Source organism: Arvicanthis niloticus, chromosome 13 (assembly GCF_011762505.2).
Source record: "Arvicanthis niloticus isolate mArvNil1 chromosome 13, mArvNil1.pat.X, whole genome shotgun sequence".
NCBI classification, from domain to species: domain Eukaryota; kingdom Metazoa; phylum Chordata; class Mammalia; order Rodentia; family Muridae; genus Arvicanthis; species Arvicanthis niloticus.
Window position 1 is genome coordinate 73,486,795 of NC_047670.1, and position 20,877 is coordinate 73,507,671.

At 43.4% G+C, this 20,877-nt stretch overlaps 1 protein-coding gene, 1 non-coding gene and 1 pseudogene across 2 annotated transcripts in view; 2 read left to right on the forward strand and 1 right to left on the reverse strand.

Annotated features, from left to right (window-relative positions):
• The window catches only part of Prpf40b (pre-mRNA processing factor 40B), a 68,081-nt gene that overhangs the window by 449 nt on the left and 46,755 nt on the right, over positions 1-20,877 (forward strand). The gene's annotated exons all lie outside the window — the stretch shown is intronic.
• On the reverse strand, positions 8,775-8,908 carry LOC117719488 (small nucleolar RNA SNORA70). Its single transcript, XR_004608205.1, has one exon. It is a non-coding gene; the product is annotated as a small nucleolar RNA SNORA70 (small nucleolar RNA).
• LOC117719306 (tumor rejection antigen P815A pseudogene) lies at positions 12,007-12,706 on the forward strand (annotated as a pseudogene).

Below are 20,877 nucleotides of genomic sequence, written 5' to 3' on the forward strand. Positions count from 1 at the left end.
GTAGCCGCGTTCCTAAGGAAACACTCCGAGAGAAGTAGCGGTGCCAGTCGGTTACGTCAGACGGATTCCATCTAGACTGCTGGGGCCCAGTCTTGGGTAGCCAGGAAACCAACCGAATCCTTTTCAGAGGGCAGTGTTCCCTGAGGGAACCGTCTTGAAAGAAAGAACCAGTTCCCAGAGAACAGGAAACGTGCGGACTTTGGGACTGTGAGAGATGCCTGGGAAAGATAGGGAGACCGGACTCTAATAGTTGTTTCATGCCTTCTCTGAGGGGCACAAAAGTGTAGCATCTCTGGCTGGAGTAGCTCCCTGGAAGAGCGTTTGCCTAGCGTGCCTGATATCTTGAATTTAAGTGTCATTTGGACGACTTGACCATCCTGACCCTGGCAGTTTATGAGTAACTCTCAGCTTCAAGTCTCCACTTAATATACTGTTACTAACTTATTTAATGAGAATGTATTTGCTTTATTTCTCCCCAAACAAAGTTTTCTGATACACAGTGTGCTTGTTAGATTTTTGTCAACTTGACACTAGCTCAGTTGAGAAAATGCCTCCATCAGACTGGTTGGTTGGCAAGTTTCTTGATTGGATAGATATGGAAGGGCTAAGCCTACTGTGGGCGGTACTACCTACCCCTGGGCAGGAGGTCCTCTTTTGTAAAAGAAAGCAGGGTAAGCAAGCTGTGTAGAGCTTGTCCTCCTTGGCTTCTGCGCCAGTTCCTGTCTTGAGGTTCCTACCCCCGACTTTCCTTGGTAATAGAGAGTGACTTGAAAGTTGTGAGATGAAATAGACCCTTTCCTTCCCAAGTCGACTTTAGTTGCCCTGTGTTGATCACAACAATTAAAAGGAAACTAGGACACAGTCTGGTGGGTTGTGCTAAATATAATGTGGTTTAGTATCTATACAGATGATAATTAACTGGGCACTCTTCTCTAAAGAGGTCATTTTTTTTTTTAAGTAGGAGTTAAATACTTGGTGCATGCCAGGCAAGCTCCGTACCACCAAGCCACATCAGCAGCCCTAACAAGGCATCAGTTTCATAAAGAGCTGGATTAATATAGGTCTGTGTTTGTTAGATGCTTTTCCCCTGACAGACAGCTTAAGGAAGAAAGGGATAGCTATGTTTAGCTCACAGACTTTTTTGGGGGTCAGGGGATACAAACATCATGGCAGGAAAGGCATGGTGGCGGGAGTATGGGGAGATTGCTCACGCTGTGTCCAGAGCCTGGAAGTGCAGAGAGATGAAGCATTGGTGTTCGGTGTTCTGCTTGCCTTCTCCTTCCTGTTCAGTCTGTAGCCCTAGCCCAGGGTCACTGGAAATTAGGGTGGGTCTTCTCATCTCAGTTAAACCTCTAGAAACAGCTTCACAGATACACATGGAGTTTGTCTTGTAGGTGACTCTAAATGAGGTTAAATTGACAAGATCACAAACCCACCCGACACCCAGGTGTGTCACTTTTATATCCATCAGCAGGTGGTGCCACTGGAGTGCTATCAAATACGTCATGGTTCTTTCTTAGTTTGTTTGGTTTGGGTTTTTTGAGGCAGAGTTCCTCTATGTAGTTTTGTCTGTCCTGTAACTTGTTATGTAGGCCTTGAACTCACAGAGATCCATCTCCCTCTGCCTCCCAAGTGTAAGGATTAATGCCATGTGCCACCATACTTAGCTATTAGGCTTTAGAGACAAGATCTCATTTGTTGCGGTAAATCTCTTGCCCATAGGGAGTCCATTGAATAACGACACAAGTCAATAAGTATCAAATGAATGCTGCATGCCTAGATTGGGCAGATTTACCATTAAACTACACTATTTCCCCGGCTATGAGAGCTCTTAACAACTTGCGGTTTCCTAGGTCAAGGCCTTCTTCTTCTTCTCTCTCTCGACCAACTGCCCTCTGGCTTAGAACCTGCCGCAAATTTACAATGGGTTGCATGGTGGAGAGATGAGGCGAGGGAGATAGCACGACAAAATAGAGCCAGAGGAAGAGAGATTTCCATAGACCAACTGCTTGGTGAAGGTCGTTTTGCTGAAATAGAGGTGCAGGCTGTATATGATGAAGAAACTCTGGCATTGTGTAGATTGTCAGCCTTAAATGCCTGGGACAAAGTTGCAGAATCCGGGAAGAGACTTGAACCATTTACTCAAGTCATACAAGGGCCAAAAGAAACCTTCCCTGACTTTTTACAAAGGCTAACCTCAGCTGTCGAAAGGAGTATATCAGATTCAGTAGCAAGAAAGGCAATAATTGAGTCTTTAGCCTTTGAAAATGCAACTACTGAGGGCAAGGTCAGCATCAATAGATGAATGGATTAGATACACAGCTGATGTTGGATCTCACTCAGCTGATATGTCAGTAATAGGAAAAACTGCAACTAGAAACCTAGAGATGACCCAAGATTTCAAATGTTTTAATTGTGGTAAATGGGGTCGTCTCAGAAATGACTACAGGACAAATCAAAATAATACAAAATGGGGGCCTAGGCCTTCTGGAATATGTCAAAGATGTGGCAAAGGCCGACATCTGACCAGGGAATGTAGAGCAACAACAGACAGATGGGGCAATACCCTGCCAAAAAACTTCCAGGGGGGCCTCTTGCAGGCCCCAATGCCAGACAAAAAGAGTTCTCTTTTCCAGGAAAATTAAATGTCACTGCTTCAAAAACAAATGTTGTAAGACCAGATAAGGCTGAGGAAGGTTTTATAGACAATTCAGAAGGCCTCACAGGGAGTCAAAAGCAAATATTTTGGCAAACTTCTATAGATCAAAGACCAAAACTAAGAATACTAGTGAATAATATTGAGATTGAGGGGATGGGTGACACTGGAGCAGATGTCACTGTTATTTCTCCAAATTCTTGGCCTGAAAGTTGGCCACTTCATGAAGTAGACATCCAGTTTCAAGGACTTGGAACTTTATCCAAAATAAAACAAAGCACCAGATGGCTTAAATGTATAGGACCAGAAGGTCAGCTAGGAAAATTGAGGCCATACATGGCTGATATAGCCATTAACTTATGGGGAAGAGATCTATTACAACAGTGGAAAACCCAGATTAATATCCCCTCAGTGTCAATGTTTAATCATGAAATTCATCAGGCTCCTAATAAAAATTTAAAATTTGTTAAGAAACGTTATTTAAGGCAGTCTCACACTGTCCAAGCTGTTCATAAACAACATATGGTAGAGGCCGACAATTTAGCTCTACCCCAAAGAGCCATTGCTACCAAGACACCAACAACATTATCACTAAAGTGGTTGTCTAATCAACCCATTTGGATTGAGCAGTGGTCTATGACAAAAGAAAAATTACAGGTATTAGAACAGCTGGTCCAGGAACAACTGGAGGCTCAGCATATTGAAGAGTCTACCAGTCCTTGGAATTCTCCAGTATTTGTCATTAAAAAGAAATCTGGCAAATGGAGGATGTTGACAGATCTCAGAGCAATTAATAAGATTATTCAGCCTATGGGTTCTTTGCAGCCTGGTATCCCATTGCCTTCCTTGTTGCCTAAGGATTGGCCCATTATAGTGATTGATCTGAAAGATTGTTTCTTCACAATTCCTCTACATGAATGTGATAGGGAAAGGTTTGCTTTCTCAGTACCTACCTTTAATAAAGGTTGCCCAGTAAAGAGATATCATTGGAAAGTCTTACCACAAGGAATGGTAAATAGTCCTACCTTGTGTCAATACTTTGTACAACAGCCATTGGAGATAATTTGCAAAAGGTTTCCCAAATCAATTATTTATCATTATATGGATGATATTTTGTTGGCTGATTCGGATATTAATATCTTGGAAAAAATGTTTGATGAAGTAAAGAAAATTTTGCCTTGCTGGGGATTGCAAATAGCCCCGGAAAAAATACAAAGAGGAGATTCTATTAATTATCTAGGGTATAAGATAAGTCTACAAACAGTTAAGCCACAAAAGGTACAAATTAGAAGAAACCAATTAAGAACCCTAAATGATTTTCAGAAGCTACTTGGAGATATAAACTGGCTGCGACCAGCAATTGGCTTGACCACTCAAGAACTAAGTAATTTATTTCAAACCTTACAAGGTGATAAAGATTTAAATAGTCCTAGGAAATTGACTCCTGATGCTGAGAAGGAGTTAGCCTTGGTAGAAAGAAAACTGCAGGATACACATCTAGATCGTATTGATCCAAAAATGGCCTGCATCTTAGTTATTTTACCTTCTACTCACTCTCCTACTGGAATTCTTATGCAGGGAGAAGATTATATTCTAGAGTGGATATTTTTAGCCCATAAACAGAGTAAAAAGTTAAAAACCTACGTTGAGAAGGTTTCTGAATTAATACTGAAAGGAAAAATGAGACTTAGACAATTAGTTGGAATGGACCCGGCTGAAATTGTTGTACCTTTTACTAATGCAGAAATTACCTTGTTATGGGCACAAGATGAACATTGGCAAAGAGCATGTAGTAACTTTTTGGGAGAGATTACCAACAAATATCCTAAAAGCAAGCGGCTTCAGTTCATAAAAAGAACTAATTGGATTATCCCTCGTATTTTAAAAGGAACTCCGATATCTGGAGCCCCTACATTTTACACTGATGCTAGTAAATCAGGAAAGGCAGGATATAAATCAGAAGACATAAGTAAGGTGGCTGAGAGTCCCTATAAGTCAGTTCAAAAATCTGAATTATACGCAATAATCATGGTATTGTCAGATTTTCAAGAATCCCTTAATATAGTAACTGACTCTCAATATGCCGAAAGGGTTGTTTTACACATAGAGACTGCTGAACTTATTCAAGATAATTCTGAATTGACCTCATTATTTTTTCAACTACAACAAATTATTAGAAATAGAAGTAACCCCATATAGATTATATAACACACATAAGATCCCATACAGGTCTGCCAGGCCCTCTAGCACAAGGTAATAATGATATCGACCAGCTATTGATAGGAAGCGTGCTAGAGGCTTCAGAATTTCATAAAAAATATCATGTTAACAGCAAAGGTTTAAAGAAAGGGTTCTCTATTACTTGGCAACAAGCCAAGGAAATTGTGAGGCAGTGCCCTACTTGCTCATTATATAACCAAACTCCTTTGCCTACAGGAACTAACCCTAAAGGTACTCAAAGAAATGACATTTGGCAAATGGATGTCTTTCATTTTACAGAGTTTGGCAAACTGAAATATGTGCACCATACTATAGACACATATTCAGGATTTCAATGGGCAACTGCATTAGCATCAGAAAAGGCTGATTCTGTAATTACACATTTGTTAGAAGTCATGGCCATTATGGGAATACCCATACAAATTAAAACAGACAATGGTCCGGCATATACCTCTAATAAGATGGAGAAGTTTTTTACATATTATAATATAAAACATGTTACAGGCATATCACATAATCCTACGGGACAAGCAGTTGTGGAGAGATCCAATCGAACTCTAAAGGAGATGCTTAATAGGCAAAAGGGATCAATAAGAACCCCCAAAGATAGATTACATAGTGCTTTATTAACTCTAAATTTTTTAAATGCTAATGAACAAAACTCCACAGCTGCTGAGAGACATTGGATTGTGGAAAAAACTTCTGAACTAAATCAACCTGTTTATATTAAGGATATTATGACATCAGAATGGAAAGTGGGAAATGTATTACGCTGGGGGAGAGGTTATGTTTATGTTTCCACAGGAAAAGAAAAGCTGTGGGTTCCTTCCAAAATGATAAAGATCAGAAATGACAAAGGGAGACCCCCTGAAGCACTAGTCGACACAGAAGAAAAGGGAGACTAACTCAACCAACCAAATGGGTGATATATATATGGTGTTATGTCTCTTATATGGACTTAACTGGCTGGGACTAAAATGTCAATACAAAGCCAAGAATATTTAATTGGGTAATAATTTCTCATGACTTAATACATGCCATCCTTTATGAGGGCATGTATATAAGTTATATATAGTTTGATTAAGTAATCAAACTAACCTGAAGAGGGCAGTGGCCTTTCTTTATTGATCTTCATTGACAAAGCTGTGTGCCCTACATGTTCCACGTGAATGTTTTGATAAAACTACCTGTTGCTTTTAAGTTTTATATGTTACAGGATGAAAGAAGAGAAACTCAGCCCTAGCATGATTTATACTCGGGGATTCTGAGTCTCTAGGACCTCCTATTCCAGCTTCGTGCTTGATTCTACTGCAACTGCATCGAAGCCACTTCTTTTAAGGACTTGCTTCCAGAACTTTTCCAGAACATCTAGCTTGCCTGTCCAGCCTTTCTGACTGTAACAGTTATGGTGTCAGCTTTGCTATGAACTTTCTCAGTACACAGTGACTTCAAAGCAAATGATGCCAGCTAGTTCTCCTTTGACTAAGCCAATTTTCCTGTTTCCCTTTGGACCCCCAGATGGGAATTCTTTGCCCCAATTCAGCTGGAAGCAGACAAAAGGAGATCATCGCCCCAATTCCTTATGTTGGGGTGGATGGTTCTGGTTACTTTGTAAATTATACATGTGTTGAAATTTAAGTAATACTTTACAAATGTAGCTTCAGACAGGAAGTGAATTAGAGAGCTAAATCTCAGGAATTAAGTGGGATTAATATTTTAGTCTTATATAGGCATTGTGCCTGTATAACTCATACAGAAATACAAAGCTTAGACCCAGTTAAAAAAATAGGTATATCTTACATTGGCAAGAAATCTTTATAATAATTACAAGGTTGAAATTATAATCTCTTACATTGATATGGAATTTATATTAATATATAACTCTCATGTAGGCATTGTACCTATATATCTTATTTAGAAATACAAGGCTTAGACCCAGTCCTTTTTAATCAAAAAAAAAAAAAATTAGTGGAAAGGAATTAACAGACAACTGTTCAGATTGCCTTACATAGTTGATTTTCAAAAACGTCAGAAATCCATAGAATTGACATTACAAACATTCTGATATAAACATTTATTTTATTGGAGACCTATCTGATCCTGACAGCTTCCCAGTCTTGGATTCTAAGAAGAAATTGAGCATCTTTGGAGTTACACCAGTTGTGGTATGACAGCCACTAGGCAAGAATTGCCTCTTTTAATCTACAGACAAAATAGTGTGCAAAAAAAGAAACACACTTGCAGAATAGTCGACTGATTATATCTGCCAAGACAGAGTAATCAGCCCTTAGTAATTCTGCATTACTAGGTCTGTCAGATGATTCCTGGGCCAGAAGGCTGAAGACCAGATGCTCCAACGTTTTGAAATAAGGAACTGTCTAGATGTTCAGTGGTCTATTTAATTTGGCTGAGTTTTAGAAGCCACGCTTTGTGCTTCCCATATCTTTAATTAACTAGTCATCCTGGATTTCTGATGGGGTTGAAGATTTATAATCTCACAGCCAACCCAGGCTATTTACTTTGAGAAGATGATTTTCAGATGCTATTCATTTTGAAGACAGGACATAAGCCAGGTTCAGAACTAAGTTTTTTAATTGAGAGAGATGGCAAAGGTTCTATTTAGTTAACAAAATTGATGGACTGGGTGTTAGGTTTATCTTGTACTTTAACAATCACAACATGGTAATATAATTAGAGTTCAATTAATATGTGAAAAGAAAAAAAATTTTTTTTTAATTATTGGACAAAAAGGGGGAAATGTGGTGGATAGCCCTAGCCTCTTGTTGTCATGGTAACTCCACTCCTGGGAGGGGCTGCGAAGGAGGAGTGAATCTTGTAAACCTTCTGTCCAATCAAATTTGTTAAATAAAGGCTACAGCCAGTGATTGGGCAGTAGAAGAGGAGTGGGAGGAGCCAAAAGCAGAAAAAAGAGAAGATGAGGAGAGCCGAGGAGGAGAGAGAGGGCGGCGCGGAGTTGGCAGTTGGTCGAAGCCAGAGGGCAGTTGGTCGAAGCCAGAGGGCAGTTGGTGGAGAGAGAGAAGACGAAGAAGGCCTTGACCTAGGAAACCGCAAGTTGTTAAGAGCTCTCATAGCCGGGGAAATAGTGTAGTTTAATGGTAAATCTGCCCAATCTAGGCATGCAGCATTCATTTGATACTTATTGACTTGTGTCGTTATTCAATGGACTCCCTATGGGCAAGAGATTTACCGCAACACTCATATAGTCCAGGCTGGCCTCCAACTCAAGGTATCAAAAGGTTGATCTTGAAATTCTCATCCTCCTGCCTCTACCTCCCCAGTGCTAGGATTACAGCCGTGTGTCATTATCCCTGGTTTGTGTGGTGCTGGGTATCAAACCCGTGGCTTTGTGCATGCTGTATAAACACTCTACCAACTCAGCTATATCCCCAGCTATATCCCCACCCCTGAAACATCGCTTTTAAATCATAGCGTTCCCTAAAGTCTCATGTTAATTTTCTAGACTGGATGTGAGATTTATTACTGAATGATGTGGTGGGGTATAGGAGAGCAGAGTGGAAGCTCTCAGGACGACAGAGTCTGCCACTTTTCTAGGGAACTGGAGATATATGTGACCCCATAGCCATCAGGGATGAACTGGTTCTCAGCTACCATGTCTCTTAGTTCATCTGCAGTAAACTTGGTAAAGCCTCACTTCTTTGAAGTGTGAATCTTCTAGAGGACAGGGAACTTGAACTGACCTCTATGCAAGGCCTTAACCATGTTCCTCGCTGTGAAACTTAATGCAAATGGACATGATGACTAGGCCTAAGTGGATCCTGGCCACTGTGTCCTGGAGCTTCCCAAAGGCACCATGCATACTTTCCGAAGCCTGGGCTGGGGATAATATTGAGGTCAGAGACATAAATAGCCCCTAGAAAATTGCCTCCAAGATCCCTTAGGGAAACCCACATAGATAGCAGGTTGAATATGCTACCAGGCAGGCTGCTATTTGTAGCCATTGCACACATACCTCCATGAAGAAATGGAGCTGGCCAGCTCAACCTGCTGCAGTCACATTCATTTCTTTTTCTTTCTTTTGGAAACAGTGTCTCTCCATAGCGCTGGCTGTTCTAGAATTCACTAGGTAGACAAGGCTAGCATTGAAGAGTGCTGGGATTAAAGGCGGGTGCCACAGGCCTGCCTTCATGTTCATTTTTTAATGCCAAAGACAGTCATTTAATCTTAAAAGACCCCCAAAATCTTAACACTTTCAAATTTATTCAAAAATATAAACGCAGGGCATAGAGTAAATATTTCCATTCCAAAACAGAGCGCCAGGCACGCAGGGAAGATCAGGCCAATGCCTGGAGAAGTCTGTAAAGTGTGCTGCAAAAGACCAGGCCAAGGCAAGACTGAAACCCAGCAAGGCCAGCACTCCATGTCTGCTACCTGAACTCATGATGGAATCATCTGGCTTCCAACACCCCCTTCTCTGCCTGCTGTTTTCCTCAGCAGATGTCCCATAGTCCTAGAACTTATAACATCTACTACAACTCAGGTGTCACTTTCACATCGTTGTGCAGTGGATTCCCAGGACATTCACCTAGGGAACCTGACCCCGCTCTACCTTGCCTGGCCTTGAAGACTTTCTGGAACCCCTCTATACGCTTCTGTGGTGCCATGGCTCTTACATTCTGTGTGCCTATATGACTAACACCATGTGAGAAGCTGTGGCACCACGGAAGCCAGGTGATTCCATCATGAGTTCAGATTGTGCTCGAGTCCGCTTCTGTAACCCTGCCTATTTACCTGCCATAGCCCCTATTTAGGAACCCCTACCTATAAAAACCTTATCTGCCTCACATCCAAGGCTGAACCTTGCCTTAGGGGAGACAGCCCATATACACAAATAAAAATAGTTTATTTTAGTTAATTTCTTTGTTTAATTAATTCATCAATGGTGTTTTGGATTGTGGTCTTTCTCCTTGCATCTTTGGGATTGACATAGAAAGGAGAAAGAAAAAGGAGATGCAGACTCAGCCTGAGAAACGAGGTAGCTACTGTGTGCTATGACCCACACCTGAAACTGCAGCTACCTGGACAGCTGGAGCTGGGGGATCACATGTTTGAGGTCAGCCTGGGCTGTATAGCAAAATTCTGTTGAGAAAGAAACTGAATATATCTCTGAAAGCACCTCGACAGTTTTCCCACCATTCCCTGCTCCTGGTCCCTAGGCTCTGCCCTCGCTAACTGGCCTTCCAGTGTTCTTGCCTGCTGCTTTTCCTCCCAATTATTCCCAGCACCCAGAGTGCACCTCTTCAGATGATTCTACTTCTATCTGCCTACTGTTGGAATCCCCTTTTTGTGAGCAAACACCTCTGCCTCTCTGGCCTCATCGCCCTCTCCCTCTATTCCCAGGTCTGGCCTTCTGGGATAGATGCTTCCAGGTTTTGGGCCTCATGTCTAAAGAACTGAAAAGAAGGGCACAGGCAAATTTGCAGACAGAACAAGATATTATTCAGAGCAAAGCAATAGTTCAGACTATAGAGGGACGTATTATCAAGACTGACTTCAGGCCACTGGAGGGGAGGTCACTGAAGGGCCCCAAGCTATGCCTGAGGTCTCTTCCTACGGGATCCAAAAGAAGGAAGGGCTGCTTACTGAGGAGTGTAGTTTGGGTGTTTCTCTATTTTAATTGAGAGATTAAGTCATATATTGAATTTTTCTACTACACATGTCCCTTGAGTTGGAGGCCAGCCTGGACTACTGTCTCTAAAGCCTAATAGCTAGGTGTGGTGGCACATGGAATTAATCCTTACACTTGGGAGGCAGAGGGAGATGGATCTCTGTGAGTTCAAGGCCTACATAACAAGTTACAGGACAGCCAAAACTACATAGAGGAACTCTGCCTCAAAAAGCCCAAACCAAGGGCAGTGGTGGCACACGCTTTTAATCCCAGCACTTGGGAGGCAGAGGCAGGTGGATTTCTGAGTTTGAGGCCAGCCTGGTCTACAGAGTTCATCTGATTTTAATCATGCACACTTAATTATGCATAAGCTGGTAAATGGGATTCCCCCGAAATTACTAGAAGACACAATTTTGCCTTTATTGTACATGGACCTAAAACCAGTTCAGGCTGGATCTGCCTTCTATTCTTTATTCCCTGATATGTTGGGAATACAACTGAATAAGTACTATTTTAATTTGATTGTTACTAGGTTTGGGGAAGTGTAAACTACTCTTCAAAGATGAGAGAGCCCATCTCCTGACAGCACTGAAGGAGCTCTGAGGTTGCTAGGGTCATTGTTTGGAGAGGGGTATGCGTGTGTGGCACACGCAAGGGGAGGAACTTTGCTGCCATGTGTATAAATCCACACACATGCATGCACACAGGAGGGTCTGTGTGCGTCATGAAAAACAAATGGAGTTCCAGGAGAAACAGACCTGTAAGTCACTCTTGAGCTACAGGGTCTTAGTCTTAAGGGGAAAGACATAGACGACTTTTTTCTTCAGAGAGCTGGAGCCAGGAGGTCTTGCACAAGTTGTGCCTTAGGCCAATCAGATAGCTTATCATATACTGTGACAAAGTCAGCAGGAGGCTACTCAAGCATTGTTGCATAAAGGGACACAGGATGTCTGACACAGACTGAGCACAGGGATGGATAACCTTTGCTCCTTAGGGGAGAAGTGTAGGGTTCTCAGGACCCACAAGGCCTTGCCAAGCATATTTCTGGTTTTACACCAGGAACTACTGTTATCTTTCCATATAGCAGGGACTGGGGAAAGCCTTGGATCTGCCTGGACTCAACAGTAAAGGACCAACCACTTACACTTTCACTTGCCCTTCTCCAAAGTTTAAACCCCATCCTTGTGCTCCTCCCCCTTTCCAGCTGCTTAGCTCTCAGGACAGTCATTTGGCTCTGGTTCTTCTTTTTCAGTACTAAAATACACGCTTGATATCTGTTGAGTAATCCTCTTGAATTACTACAAAGGAATAGCCTGTGGGAGGCCAAGAGTTGTGTGGGAGCAGAAACAAGGAGCTCTGAGTTAAATAGGGGTTCAGTTTTGGGCACCTGTGAGGTATCTTGGTGGAGATATTGCATTTAAGAGGCAGACATACGATATCACCGAGCAGGTCCAAGAAGTGAGTTGCTAACTCGTGACTCTGCAGTTATCTTCACTTAACACAACTTCTAGCCGATGCTTTTTGTGCCGTGTCCAATAACAAGAAGCCAGACAAAGCCCACAGTGGCTCAGGTGGTGAAGATTTCCTGGCATCCCAGTTAGTCGGAGATGCCATTCATGAGGAGCAGTGTGGAAGGGATGTGGCCTGGATGGGCAGGCAAAGCAAGTGCATGTCCTCTGTCTAGGAGGAGAATGAAGGTGAGGAGGAGGAGGAGGAAGATGATAAGGGTGATGATGTTGTCTATGAGGATGATGAAGAAGAAGAAGAGGAATTGGAGAACCTGATGGATGATGAATCAGAAGAGGATGTGGCAAAAGGGTGCTGGAGCTACCTGCCTCCTGACTTAGCTACCTGCACCTGTGCTCCTGACCGTCATTTAAGGAAGGATGGAGTGAAGTGTAAGATGATTTATTTCTTCCACCACCCTAATTTCCTGGTGTCTATACCCGTGAACTCTAAGGAACCAATGGACTGTGGGTGTGAAAATGCTGATGAAGAACTTGCAATGGAAGAGGAGGGAGAGGAAGAGGAGGAAGATGAAATGGGAAACCTGGATGGAGAGTCTGAAAAGAACCTGGACTCTGCAAATGGTCCCTTGCCTTGGGGATGCAATTGCAAAGCCCAGAAGAAATGGACAGAAGGAGGAGGAAGAGGAGGAAGAGGAAGAAGAGGATGATGAGAAGTGGTGGGTTTTTTTTTCATTAATTTTCTAGTTTTTAGTAACCCAGAAAATTGATTTTGTTCTAAAGTTCATTATACAAAGACGTCACTAACAGACGTCTGACTACATGGTGAACTTTTATATAGATATATATAGGATTACATTTGTTCATGTTAAAAATAAAAGTTTGACTTGCATACACACACACACACACACACACACACACACACACACACACACGAGGCAGACATACTAGTTTTGTTAGGAAAGAGGCCTGGGGAGACACAGAAAGTCATCATCATGACGAGGCAGACGTGAACGCCCAGGGAGGAGAGCAGACATGGGTATAAAGAAGAAGAGCCAAGACCAGTGTGGGAGCCGACAGAAGGCGCTGTCATCCGTGCAGCCATCTCGAGCCATATACCCTGACAAGAGACTTGATTACAACAGCCTACAACAGCTGAGCACACTCTGATAACATCTTGTTTTATATACCCAGGATTTTCCCTTGGGTGTGTGTGACTTAGAGGTGTGACTTAAGAAGTGGCCACCAAAGCTTGGGTCAGTGCGGGCTCTAACAATTTTGGCCCCAAGCTTTTGGCAGTGCGGGTTCCAACATTTGGCAGAGCGGTCCACGACACCAGTGCACGGAACCCTCCAACATCCGTGATAAAGTGGCAGAGTGGAGCCCAGAAAGACACAGAGGATGTAGATGAAAAGCAAAGCTAACGATGACTTCATCCATCCAGCTCAGTCAGCCTCCATGGTGGAGAATAGTCTCTGAGTCCAGCACTCTCTTTCCCCGGTGTGGAGGTAGCTTACGTGGGAGCCATGTTCATGGGTCCTTTTGAATCTTTGCTTAGGACTCCATGTTCCTTCTGGAAGATTAGAATGCAGTGGTTGGGAACACAGGATCTGGAGTCAAATTGTTTGGTTTTATTTTTTGTTTACTTTTTATTTTTTATTTTTTTAAGACTCGGTCTCTCTATGTAGTCCTGTCTGTCTTGGAGCTCACTATGTAGACCAGGGTGGCTTTGAACTCACAGAAATATACCTTCCTCTGCTTCCCAAGTGCCAAGACTAAAGGCGTGGGCTACCACACCTGGTATTTGGTTTTATTTTGTATAAGATTTGAGATTTAATTTTTTCTGTCTTTTTTTGTCTGTCTCTCTGCTCACCTATGCCCATGCATGCACGCCCAGCCACCATGTCATAGCATATTGGAGGTTAGTCCTCCTCTCATCCCATCGTGTGACTCCCAGGATTTGAACTCAAGATTGTCAAGGTTGAAGCACCCTTACCTACTGGTGCATCCCACTGGTACACAAACAACTCTAATTTTTTTAAATTAGAATTTAAAATTATACTTATTTGTGTGTACATGTGTATGTGTGTGTGTGTGTGTGTCTATATGGGTGTACACACACATGAGAAATACGTGGATGTCAGAGGCTACCTTGTGAGAATTAATTCTCATTTTCCTCCAGATAGGTCTTGGGATTAAACTCCAGTTGCCAGGCTTGGCAGCCCATGGCTTTACCCATTGAGCCATCTCACTGGCCCCAGAGTTAATTTTTTAAAACTAAATTGACTAATGACTAAATTTACATATCTCAGTCCAAAGTCATAATTTTACTTAATATATATATATATGTATGTATATATAGTCACTCCCATTAAAGTGAGATGCGTGACAGTTTGCTCCTGTAGCTATTTTTATTTAAAGTACTTGCCTATATAATTATAGAAAAGAATGAGATATAAAAGAGTTAAAATATTTAGGACAGTAACTTTCCTTTTTAGGTTTTTGATCACTTGACACAAGGGAGAGTTATTTGGGAAGAAGCTCAGCTGAGAAAATGCCTCCATCAGACTGGGCCATAGGCTGAAACAATGCCTCCATCAGACTGGGCCATAGGCTGAGACAGTGCCTCCATCAGACTGGGCTGTAGGCTGAGACAGTGCCTCCATCAGACTGGGCTGTAGGCAAGTCTGTGAGCATTTTCCTGATTGATGATTGCTAGGGAGGGCCCTGCCCACGGTGAAGTGCCCTCCATGCCTACCTAGGCAGATGGCCCTGGGTGTATGAGAAAGCAGGCTAAGCAAGCCAGGAAGCAGTATTCCTTCACACCCTTCCCACATCCCAGCCCCCACCCCTGCCCCTGCCCCTGCCCCTGCTTCAGTTTCTGCCTCCAGGTTCCCGTTTTGAGCTCCTGCCTGACTTCCCCTGAGGATGGACCTGCAATCCAAATAAATTATCCACCCCATGTGCTTTTGATCATCATCTTTATCGTCGCAATAGAAAGCAAACTAAGGGGGCTGGAGAGGTGGCTCAGTGGTTAAGAGCACTGATTGCTCTTCCAGAGGTCCTGAGTTCAATTCCCAGCAACCATATGGTGGCTCACAACCATCTGTAATGGGATCTGGTGCCCTGCAGGCATATATACTGCATATATACTGTATACATAAGAAATTTAAAAAAAAATCTTTGAAAAAAATCTTTGAAAGCAAACTAAGACAATAGATTGTTTGGAAAGTCCAAGAACAGCAACTGAAAAATTAATACAAATAAGACATGCTTTACATTCATTCATTCATTCATTTATTTATTTGTGTGTGTGTGTGCGCGTGCGTTCGTTTACACAGGCACATGGAATTCAACTCAGATCATCGGGCTTGATGCTTGAAGCGTAGCAGACGTGAGTTAATACACACTTTAAAGGTATAATGGAAATAAAATCCGTGATATTCAATTGAAATAACAAAGCAGACGACATAGTGGCAACCTAGATATGAATATGTTAGACCCAGGTGCTTATCGTTACACATGCTACTGAAGGGCCCCAGGAAGCTTGGATAACCAGGAAGGCACAGTATATCTTGAAGTGACTTGCTTTCATAAAGATGTCAGCTCTCCATAAATTAATCTATAAATTTAATATGGCCTAATAAAAATACCAATAGACTACATAACCTGAATATAAAGTTCACGTGTAAATTTACACCGATTTAAACAGCAGCAGCAGCAGCAGCAGCAACAAGCTAGCCACGAGCATTTTGAAAGGGAAGGTTAATGAGGGGGAGGAGGTGCTCCCACATAGCACACTGAACTCCAGAGAATGCCAGTGCATGCATAAGCGACTCCATCAAGAGAACAGAATGGTCCAGAAATAGATCCAAGATGTTTAAAAAATGTAGTTTATTATAAAGATAGCATTGTCTGTCAGCAGGGAAAGGATAGATTATTCAGTAAGTAGTATTGAGACAACTGTGTAGCCACCTGGAAAAAAATAATGTGGTGTCTCTGCTTCAGTTCTTACACTAAATCACATCTGCAGGAATCAATTGCACTTAAATAAACACAAAAGAGTAAAATTACAAATTTACAGTGTCAGAGCGGAGAAAGTATTTCTCACGTGGTACAAGATTTCTCAAAGCATAGGAAAGACAAATTCTGTCAACAGAAAAATCTATAATTTCTGCAGAGCGAAAGCACACCATAAACAAAGACAAATGGAGAACCAAGGGAGTATTTGCAGCTCATATCACAGACAAAGGAGCTAATTCACTTTATGTTTACAAAATCTTTTCAAATCGATATGAAAAAGAGTAAAAATCCTATAAACGAGTTGTTGACAGAAAAGGAAAGATAAATGGCCCCTAGAGATATTAAAAAATACTCAATTCCCTCATAAGAAAATTGAAATTACATTTAAATATGTTTCACCTATAAATTGGCAACTATTTCAAACGTTTGACAGTGGGTCAAAGGGAAAATTGTCACTGCTTGTTGGGATTACAGCTCCTTATGGCTTTTGATCCAGCATCCCTGCATATATGGAAGATAAACTGTAGAGAGAGTTAAAACATTGGTAGCAGAAGTTAGAAAACAGCCAGACACTTAACACCACAGGAATCAACAGTACAGTATGTCCACGAAATGGTGTGCCATCAGCCAGCTGAAGAGCTTCTTAAGAAAAGAAGAGTTATGAGTTTTGAAAGTAGAGGTGTTCTGTGACACCCACGATATAGATCTCACCAGTCTGGTGTGGATTGTTTGCAATCAAATACAATGTAAGTGACACCAGCATCTTGGAGAGATGGCTCAGCAGTTAAAAGCAATGACAGCTCTTCAGGAGGACCCAGGTTTGATTCCCAGTACACACACAGCAGCTCACAACTGTCTGTAACTGTAGTTCCAGGAGATCTAGTGTCCTCATCTGGCTTCCGTGGATCCCAGGTACACAGACGTATATGCAGGCAAAACACTCATACACATAATTAATAAAAATTAAAGCAAGACCGCAATCGGTGGCCCCAGTTAGGATGCTCACCAAAGAGATGACACATGAGGCATCTGATGGGGATGGACTGGCTATGGCACGCAGTGACGAGGTGGTAGCTTTGGCAGAAGGAGGCTGGTGGTCGTGCACTTAGGAATGCAAGCTTTGGCTGAGGTGTAGTGAAGGTACCAGTGGCCCGCGTCTGACATGTTTTTTTATTGGTTCGATTTCTCGTGCCCACATGGTGGTTTACAACCATCCATAACTCCATTTCCAGAGGATCCAATGCCCTCTTCTGACCTTTGTGAGCACTGAGCACTCCCATGGAACACACACAAACATGCATTGCACACATGAACATGCAAGCAAAACACACAAAAGGTAAAATGAACAAATCTAATAAACACAATGTTTAAAAGAGAGGGGTGTTTGGTTGTATGTGTGCTGTACAGCCCTGTGACTCAGGATAGAATGGGAGGTCCATGGAGGCATCTCCTTCATCAACCTGATTGTAGCCACAGGGTCGTCTTGGGGGAGTCCTAGCAGTAGAGTGTCCCCCAGGAATACAGGCAGAAGACAACAGTGGAGGGAGTCAGGAGTGAGGGGAGGCTACAGGAAGAGTGGAAAGGTTTACTAGTCTGTCTCTTACTTGGCTGAAAACCTTTGAGGATATAAAAGAGGTTTTATTGATTTTTCCGTCTGTCCGTACTTCCTTCAGTTAGCACAGGGGTCTGTCTGTCCACCATGCTCCCTGTGGTAGTTCTGTCTTTTCCTCCCTGACATTGCTTGAAATCCCTCTGAGCCCTGAAGGCCTTTCCTGCACGGGCCTTGCCTCACACCTCTGTTTCACTTTGTTAAACTTCACACCTGCCAAGGGCCACTCTTCAGCTCTGTGAGCCCAGCTCACCTCCCACCCAGTCTCCTGAGTGGAAGGAGACATTGCATTTCAGTGTCGTCATTATGAAAATCGGCTCAGCACAACACAGCCAGGAAGCCATTGCTGAATGAGTGGCTGGACAGACAGACAGATAATGGACAGATGGACAGGTGGATAGATGGTGAGTTCTCAGGAGCCTAAGAATCTGGTTTTGTTTTTGTAACATTTCAGAACTTTGTTTACAGCCACGACCCTGTGTTTGTGATGAGCTCACCCGAAGTGTTTTGTTTGTATTTATGTTCTCGGTGCTTGGTACGAAAACATACCGCCACAGTAGGTGCTCAGAAAGTGAGTAAGTGATCAGCCTGTAGCTGGATGTGGTGGTGCATCCCTTAATCCCAGTACTCAGGAGACAGAGGCAGGTGGATCACTAAGTTTGAGGCAAGCCTGGGCTACATAGCTGATTCCAAGCCATCTAGGCCTACATAGGGAGACCCTGTCTCAAAACAGTCAATCAAGCTGTAAATACAAACTGATTTAGTTTGATCTGCTTTCCAAGCAGAAGCACAGCAGAGGCAAGACAGCAGATGCAACTTGAGCCGTCCCATGGGAGGGGAGGAGCAGTCCATTCCTTCAGAAGAACTTGACTTGGTTTCTACTGTTTGCATGGTCCCCTGGGCAGGGTGCCTAGTGTTAGGTGCTGAAGAAATATTTGTTGAATGAATGAATGGATGAGGGCATGGCATGTGTTTGGTGTGAGTCCATGGAAGGGCCTCCTGGCAGAATTCTTAAAAATAGTTGCCTAGATAATCATTTGTAAGAACACATTTCTGCACTGCAGTGCTCAGGGCCTATGGGGTAGCCAGGCAATGGAGGAAGTGGCCCAAGGCTGAAGGAGAGAAGACCGACCACTGCTAATCTGTCTGTAGGTACAGAAGAAGTTCCAGGGGCGGCCAGTAGCCTTTGTATCTTCTCTCTCTCTCTTAGGTGCCCTTCCCCTCCACACGCAGCCCAGCACCTTCCCAGATGGAGCTCCAGGGTACACCCTAGGCAGTTCTTAAACTTCCTGTAATGTCACCCTCCCCAGCCAGGCCCTTGAGTCTCTTAAATAAGCACTCTGCTGCCTCCTAGTGGCCTTTACAATAATCTTCCTGGCTTTCCCAACCCAAAGTTATTACTGACTGCTCCTCTCTCAGGAAGCAGCTATAACCATTCCTCAGCTGAGTCCTGGTCGCTGTGCCAGCTCTCCTTGGGAACTCTAGGGTACTTAGCTACAAGAGAGTCAAGCACCTTCAATTCCTGTACTTGGAGGGAGAGGCAGAAGGATCAAGACCCCCCTGGTGTACTTAGTGAGTTCTAGGCCAACAAGGGATGCATAGTGAGACCCTGTTTCAATGAAGAATAGATGGAAGGAAGGGAGGGAGGGGGGAGGGAAGGACAGAGGGAGGGAGGGAGGAGGGAAGGACAGACGTGAGCCAACAGGACAATACTACATGCGTTGAGGGATATTCAAGCTAGTGACTAACGTAGCATACCCAGTGTCCTCTTTGCCCTCTCCCTGCTGTAAGTGCTGTCCTTGTGGGTGGTGAAGAAGGCAGCCAGATCCTCTCAGCATGCAGCATGAGAGGAAGCTGGCACCTGTGGAGAACTAGTAGCCAGTTGGCTTTGCACCTAACAGAAACCTAAGCTACTAACTCCCAGAACCACCTGGTGATCTCCTGTGCCTACAAGGCAGGGAGACAGCAGGGGCTCAAGAACCAAAGATTCCGCCAAGTTTCTAATAAGAAGGCTGCTTTCTTCTTCTTCTGTGGGGTGCACGCGTGCATCTCCGTGTGTTTGTGTAGCTGACTCTCAGACCCAGGCTTTATACATGCTGGGAGAGTACTTCACTGTTGAGGTACCCCGAGCATGTTTGTTTGTTTGTATGTTTAATGGTTGCTTTTAAGATGTTCTCCTGAGGATGGAGAGGTGGCTTGGCAGTGAAGAGCACTAGGTTTGAATCCCAGCACCCACGTGGCAGCTCACAACTCTCTGTCACTCCAGTTCCAGGGGATCTGATGCCCTCTTTGGGCCAAACTGGGCACCAGGCTGGCACATCATGCCAGACAGAAATGCCGGCAAAGCACGTATGTGCAAAGTTAAAATAAACATTTAATTTAAAAATGCTCTCTTCTCTTTGGCTTCAGGCTTCACTTTGGTATTAGGTGTGGGTTTTTTGTTTGTTTGTTTGTTTGTTTGTTTTTTACTTATCTTCTTAGGTTCAGAGCAGAACCTGATCCTCCCAGCAGCCGTAGAGCGAGCTGGCAATCCCCCGTTTTCCTTTTCTTTCCCGAGCTTTTGTCTGATTTTGTTTTTGAGACAGGGTCTCATTATGGAGCCCTGGCTGTCCTGGAGCTCAGCCTGGCCCTCAACTCAGACACCTTCTTACCTCTGCTTCCCAGTGCTGGGACTCAAGGGATGTGCCACCTACCCAGCTCTTCCCTGAGTTTTAACCTCAACCGGAACCACAGATGGGCACTATTCCTGGGGAGAACCTAGCTATGGGTTCACTTAGGACATTTGTTTCTTGCTGCACCTCATCCCTAGGCCATTCGAGGCAGCGTCAATAGAGGAGAGGCTGGGAAGACGGAGTGAGGGTGAGGCAGGTTGGGTGAGCGTAGGCAGGTGTTCAGGACAGATGTATTAACTACAGCATGATTCTACTGACCAGACACATGGCTGCCAGTCACGGCCTTCTGACCCCCCCCTCCCTCCCCACCCCCGTCTAGACCTAGAACCTCCATATCTGCATTGCTTCGTAGCCAAGGATGGCCATGAACCACTGGTCCTCCTGTACCTGCCCTCCAGGTGCTGGGAACCCAGCAGAGCCACTATGCCTTCTGTTCTTACCTTCTGAGCTGTCACGCTAGTCATCAGATACTTATTTGTAGTTGATTAAACGGATTGTCTAAGTGACTGTGTGCCGGGCACTGCTTTAAACCAACCTTTATTTTATTACAAACTACTATTTTGGGGACTGAAAAAAGAAAATAG